Raw genomic sequence first — 7301 nt, forward strand, 5'->3', positions numbered from 1 at the left:
GAATTCTTGAACATTTAATGGGCTCGTCAATTGATCATTACTACTGAGTGCTTAGCTGGTGCGTAGGACTAGTCTTACAAACAAACTTTCATCGGATTTAGGGACAGACTTCTTGAACGACTGTTCATTTTTCCCATACGGATCATTCCTCCAAGAGGAGGGAGGAATTCTGGACCAAACTCTGGGGCAAGAAGGTGCAAAGGGCCACAGAATCTTTGGCCTCCGGTCATACGATGTTAGGTTTGGTCTTTAGGTGATGCGGCTAGAATTGAATGAGAGGCTGAAGGGGCATCTTCGATCAAGTAGGGTCCAAGCTTGGACTTTTAGAACTCCGAGAAGCAGCTTGATCTTGTGGACAGAGCACGGAGCCTGGGAGTGGGAGGATCTGAGTTCTAATCCCGGTTCCGCCACTTGTCTGCTGTGTGACCTTGAGCGAGTCACTTCTCTGGGCCTCAGTTACCTCATCTGTAAAATGAGGATTCGGACCGTGAGCCCCACGTGCTTATTCCAGTGCCTGGCGCATAATAAGCACTTTATAAATACCATTAAGACAACAGCAACTCTTTTTGGCACTGGAAAGAAGAAAGCTCTGTATGGCCATACAAAATAAGCCGAGGGATGTTACTCGGCTTTTCCAGTGCAGATCATAAAACCGTGGGCTTCCAAACAGTCCGTGGGCGAATGAAGTAGATTAGCCAGATCCGCAGAGGCGGCTCAACCTTGTACACCTTTCCCGGGGCGGATCTGCTTCTCGACCATGGGGAAATTCATTCAGTCATATCGATTGAGTGTTTACTGAGTGCGAAGCACTGTCCTAAGCACTTAGGATATCTCCTCATTGCACCCTGTCTCTACTTAGCGTGTCACTGATCCGGAACATTCCTTTCCCCTCCCCCAACACCTATCTCTGGGTCCCCCGTAGAGATACGTGGCTCGTGGAGTCGGAGATATTTGCTGATGCAGCTCAGGTAAACAAACCCTTTTCCCAGTGTGCAGCTATTAAAGACTCGAGTTTCTAAATGTTTTCAGATGGACAGAGTGAAGGCGCTTGTTTTAAATCTCCTCGGGGATTCTGGAGCTGTCAACAGTATTTGCTTCCCCGCGGGGAGCTGCAGAGAGAACGAATCAGGCCCTGCGTCTCTACTGCTGGTGAAGCGGTGTGGCGTAGCGGAGCCAGCAGGATGACCTGGGTTCTAATCTCCGTTCCTCCATTTCCCTGCTGTGTGACCTTGGGCAACTCACTTCACTCTCTGTGCCTCGGTTACCTCGCCTGTAAAAAGGGGGGATTAAGAGCGTGAGCCCCATGTGGGACGGGGACCGTGCCCAACCTGATTAACTTGTATTTACCCTAGCGCTTAGAACAGTGCTCGGCACATAGTAAGCGCTCAGTAAGTACCATAATTATTATTGCCCCCTTATACTGGTAATCGAAGGCTCGCACCCTCAGACACCACCCTCCCTGCTCACAGTGCCGGGTGCCAGCTATTCCTTTTAAAGCTCCTTTGTTTCCAGGAGGCAGGATTTCCGGAGGGTGGGATTTGGGGGAGTTGGGGAGACAGAGATGACAGAGACCAAGAGACGACACAGGTCAAGATGAGACAGAGACCGGGGCCAGGACAGAAGTGGGCGTAGAGACGAAGCGGAGATAGAACGAGAGATGAAATCGAAACAATCCAACTTCCGCGTGTCATCCCCACGCCTTTCCCTGTTGATCCCGGGATGGGCTTCTCGGGTCCTTCCCCAACTGGGCTGGAGGAGACCCGGCCCGGGCTTCCCGCTGGTGGGAACCAAACGGGACGTGGAGCCACCATTTCGGCCGCTCCCTTTCCACCTGGCCCCCGTTTGCCCCCGAGGGACAGGGTGGTCTGATACAGCTACCAAAATGTGGGCTGGGGCCTTGCCCCCCGCCCCTCCTCTTTCCCCATTCCAATTTGGGTCCCTGTAAGAAGTAGACGGTCCAGGCCGATTAAAAAGAAAAGTCGGTGAGGTAATGGTGATATGGTAATGGCCAGATTAAGGAAAGATTGAAACGCTGAAAGCAAAGATAGCAGAGGCAAAAAGAGCCATATTAGAGGTAAAGGAGCAGTTGACAGGTTTCTCACGGCCACTGGCTTATTCCCAGGAGGGAGGGGGTGGGTGGGTTCAAAGTTGGTGGGGGTCGGGATGGGGAGAGGGCAGTCGGGGGAGGCAGAGGAGGAGGAGGTCTGTGGGAATGAATGAATGAAGGGATGAATGAATGAATGATTGGGAGGAAGTCCCCAGGAAATGGCAGAGGAGGAGGAGGAGGACTGGAAAGGACCTGACCCTGCTTTCCTTTCCCACTGGACTGTAACCTCCTTGAAGGCAGGGATTGTGACCAACGAAATCTATTGTATCGTAGTGTCCCAAATGCTTAGTCTGGGGCTCTGCCCACTGTCGAGTGCTCAATAAACTCCGCTGTTTGACTGCAGGCCACTTTCCCGCTACTCGCCATCCCATCCTGGTCCATCTCCCCATTCCCTCCCCACCCCCCCGCTTCATACCTCCAGGAGGCAGGAATCACAAACCCGGGAAGGGGGTGCCTCAGTTTCCTCATCTGTAAAATGGGGATGGGATGACTCTCTCCCTCCTACTTAGGCTACGTCCAGTCTAATTCTCTTGTAGCTACCTCATCACTTAATACAGTACAGAAGCGCACTTGGTACAATACAGGGAAGCAGCTCGGCCCGGGAATCAGGAGACCTGGGTTCTAATCCCGGATCTGCCACCTGGCTGCTGGGTGACCTTGCTGTGTGACTTCGCTGTGCTTCATTTCCTCAACTGGAAATTGGGGATTCAGTATTTCTTCTCCCTCACACTTAGACTGGGGGCCCCATGTGGGGCAGGGTCCGGATCTGAGCTGAATCTACCCCAGGGCTTAGGACAGGGCTTGGCAACCCTAAGCGCTTTCCAGTTACCATTTTAGAAAAGTGAAATTACTTACCTAAGGTCACACAGCACGCTAGTGACCGAGTCAGGATTAGAACCCAGGCCTTCTGACTCCTAAACCCACGCGCTACGGCATGCTGCTCTCAACAGACGTCATTATTATTATTATTGTTATTATGTACCTTGCTGCAGCAAAGGAGATCTACATACCAAGTGAAGGTTGCTTTTAAGTGCCACGTGGCTAAACTTCACATGCCCGACCTGACCCTCGATACCTCAGAAGTGATGGACCCACGGCTTGTCCGTGGCTTTCATCGAAGCCTCCACCAGTTTTCACGGCAATCAATCCACCAATCAGTGTTTTTAGGTTTTTTTTTTAACAGAGAACTCTCTGTACTAGGCGCTTGGGAGAGTACAATCCAACAGAGAGGGGAGACACATTCTCTGCTCACAAGTAGCTTACAGTCTAGAGGAGCAGAACGAGCGGGTTGCTCGGCTTGTCAGGAGATTTGGTTGGCCTCAAGCCGTTTCTTTCCTGAAATCGCTAGATGAAACTCTGAAGCCCTCAAGATGAACTCTTCAGTTATTTGAGTAGGAATTGCGGGATTAGAGCGAATTCAATCGATTGATCGATCGACCCATGGTATTTATTGGGCGCTTACTGTGTACAGAGCACTTGGTTCTTAATATAGCCGACACATTCTCTGATCGCCACGAGCTTATACTCTGGAGGGGGTGGGAAACAGAAAGGGGGGCTATCAGTGGTACTTACTGAGTGCCTTCTGTGTGCCAAACACTGTACCGAGTACCGGGGAGAGTACAGTGAAGTTGAAAGACTTTTCCACCCCCTTGTTGAAATACAGTCTCGTCAGCTATCGGAACCCAGGGTTAAACTGTTACACATCCACGTGAACACTGGGTGTTGAGCACTGAATGTCACTAAGCCTAATGACTATAATTAAGGGAATAACTTGGAGCTGAAATAGGTAAAGCCCAAAGTGGTTAATTAGATTAAGTACGACTGGGAAAGGTTCTCTCTTGAAGTAGTACCAGTAAGCGCGAGTAAGGATTTAGCTAATTTCACTTCTGGAGACGGGTGGAAGACACGGCATCCGGGGTGGCTTTAAAAACTCTCGAACAACTGAGCTGTAAAGAGCGATGTCGTCCGTGAGTTGTTGCTGTCATTTACGTTGGACGTCGATGCCATTTTTGATGGGGAAATCAGCCCAGGGTGCACCGGGGTTGGGAAGACCGCCACGGAACTGACGATTCCTACCACAGGGGACCCCTACAGAGACTACTCTTTGCGGGGTCAGATGTGCTCTGCTTCAAATAAGCTGGGCTGACCCATTTTCTAGGAATAATTTAGCGAGAGTCCGCTCTTCCATCCGCCATTTGCCTCCTTTTGAATAGTGATGCAGGTAGGGTAGGAGAGGGGCAGAGGAGGAGAAAGGAAAGAGAAAGCTTTGTCCCTCGGCTTGTAGCTGTGGCCCGCCTCAGTGGGGTGGCCCGGGCCTTAATCCTCTCCTCGGCAAGTTAGAAACTCTACAGGGAACCAATATTATTGTAGTGGCTGGAGTTTGGGCCCCGGAGTCAGAAGGTCACGGGCTCTCCGCCTCTTTTCCGCTGCGTGACCTTGGGCAAATCGCTTCACTTCCTCTTACGCCCTACCGTGATGACGATGTCTATGTGATGCTGAAGAAACGTTTGGGGAAGAAATGAACCAGTGCATATGCAGGTTCTAATCCTGGCTCCGCCGCACGTCTGCTGTGTGACTTGGGGCGAATCACTTCACTTCTCTGGGCCTCGTTTACCTCATCTGTAAGATGGGGATCAAGACTATGATCCCCACGTGCGACAGGGACTGGGGCCAACCTGATTTGCTTGTATCTACCCCAGTGCTTAGAACAGTGCTCGGTACATAGGAAGCAGCGGGGCTCCGTGGAAAGAGCCCGGGCTTCGGAGTCAGGGGTCACGAGTTCGACTCCCGGCTCTGCCACCTGTCAGCTGTGTGACTGTGGGCGAGTCACTTCACTTCTCTGGGCCTCAGTTACCTCATAAGTAAAATGGGGATTAACTGTGAGCCTCACGTGGGACGACCCGATGACCCTGTATCTCCCCCGGCGCTTAGAACAGTGCTCTGCACGTAGTAAGCGCTTAACAGATACCGACATTATTATTATTATTATTACATAGTGAACACTCCACAGATGCCACTGTTGTTATTATTATTAATAATATGAATTCCTCTGCTCAGCTTCTCAACCCCAAACTCATCCTTTGAGGTTGACAGGAGATCCCATGATGACCACAGAGGGAAAGGGGAGGAGGGAACTGCCCTAAGGAGGAGACACGGGAGAGGATGAGTTGCAAGCAAGCAACAACCCGTCGAGAGGCAGCAGGGTCTAGCAGAAAGAATACAGTACTGGGAGCTGGAAGTTCTGGGTTCTAATCCCGATCTGCCACTAGCCGCTGTGTGACCTTGGGAAGTCAGTGAATGGCTCTGTGCCTCAGTTTCCTCATCTGTATAAGGAAGTTTAAACACCTGCCCTCCCCTCCCAACTGTGAGCCCCCCATTACCACAGGGACTGTATTCCATATCAACGTGTCGTATCTACCCTGGTGCTTAGCACGATGCAAGCACTTAAAAAAGAATAATAATAATAAATGTTGGTATTTGTTAAGCGCTTACTGTGTGCAGAGCGCTGTTCTAAGCGCTGGGGTAGATACAGGGTGATCAGCTTGTCTCACAGTTTTATTCCCCATTTTCCAGACGAGGTAACTGAGGCCCAGAGAAGTGAAGGGACTTGCCCACAGTCACACAGCTGCCAAGTGGCAGAGCCGGGATTCGAACCCGTGACCTCTGACTCCCAAGCCCGGGCTCTTTCCGCTGAGCCACTCCGCCGTTTTTATTAACAGGGAAGCTGCCAGTTATTGAGCTTGGCCCGTTAGGGGACTCTCTCTATTCTCCCCAGCGCTTTTTCTCAAAACAGCTCCCCCGTCTCTGATTATCTCACCCCAAGTTAGTCTGTCAGCTGCTGCTATTTCCCGGCTTTCCACAGACGTGCTACGTTGGTTGAAGTTGTGTTTCGAGGAGCATTAGCCATTCTTCGAACTGCACTTAGTGTAACCTTGACCTTCCCTCGCCTCTGCCCTCATTTAGTTCACCGTTTTACCACTGTTGGGGAATTCTGGGGTCACGTACTCTATGCTCACACCTGCTCGTTAACGGCCAGGGAACGCGTCCGCTAATTCTGTAATTTCCACCTCTCCAAAGCGCTTAGTACAGGACTCTGCCCACCAAACCTCTCAGTAAATAATCACAACTGTGGTATCTGTTAGGTGCTATGTGCCAAGCGCTATACATCTTATAGATGAGGTCACTGAAGCACAGGGAAGCGAAGCGACTTGCCCAGGGTCACACAGCGGCCAACCGGCGGAGCGGGATTAGAACCCGCGACCCTCTGACCCCCGGGCCCGTGCTCTAGCCACTAGCTCACGCACCGATCGATCCATCGATTGAGTCTTAGCGGTGAGGATCCTTTCGAAGCCGCTAAGGCTGGCTCGGTTCCGGGACCCGCGTTGCCTACTTAGCAGTCTGAGCGATAACGGATGTAAATCCGGCTCAAAGAGGCGTGAAAAGGCACTCCAGAGAATGAGCACACACACAATTTTGTTCTAGCCGTATAAATGGACGCAGAAATTACCCCTTCAAGGTACTCTTAAGCCCCACCATGATGACCGCGTCTATGTGACGCTGAACAAATGCTTGGGGAAGAAATGAATCAGTGCCTAAGCAGGTTCTGATCCTGGCTCCTCCACACGTCCGCCGTGTCACATGCTCTCTCTGCTCTGATGTAGACAATAAATGCCGGAGGGAGTGGGAGGTGGGGGGAAGGTGAGGAAGCCGAGTGGCTTAGTGGATAGAACACGGGCCTGGGAGTCAGAAGGACCTGGGTTCCAATTCCCACCCTGCCGCTTGTCGGCTGTGTGACCGAGGGCAAGACACTTGTCTTCTCTGGGCCTCAGTTACCTCATCTGTAAAAGGGGGATTAAGACTGGGAGCCCTATGTGGGACAGGGACTCGCTCCAACCCGATGAACCTGTGCCCACCCCATTGCTTAGAACAGCGCTGGGCACCTGGGTGGCCGGTGGCACGGTGCTACGAACTGACAGGAGATCGAGGTTCGAGGCCCAGGTCCGCACTGGCCTACTGGGTTGCTTTGGACAACTCACCTCACCTCTCTGGGCTCCGGTTTACTCATTTGCAGAATTGGGAGCCCTTTATGGGACTGGGACTGTGTCTGTACTCACTTTAATACGTATCATAATTAATAATAACAAAAACGATTGGGTATTTGTTAAGCGCTTACTATTTCCCAAGCACTGTACTA

Source organism: Ornithorhynchus anatinus, chromosome 20, assembly GCF_004115215.2.
Source record: "Ornithorhynchus anatinus isolate Pmale09 chromosome 20, mOrnAna1.pri.v4, whole genome shotgun sequence".
Classification (NCBI taxonomy): domain Eukaryota; kingdom Metazoa; phylum Chordata; class Mammalia; order Monotremata; family Ornithorhynchidae; genus Ornithorhynchus; species Ornithorhynchus anatinus.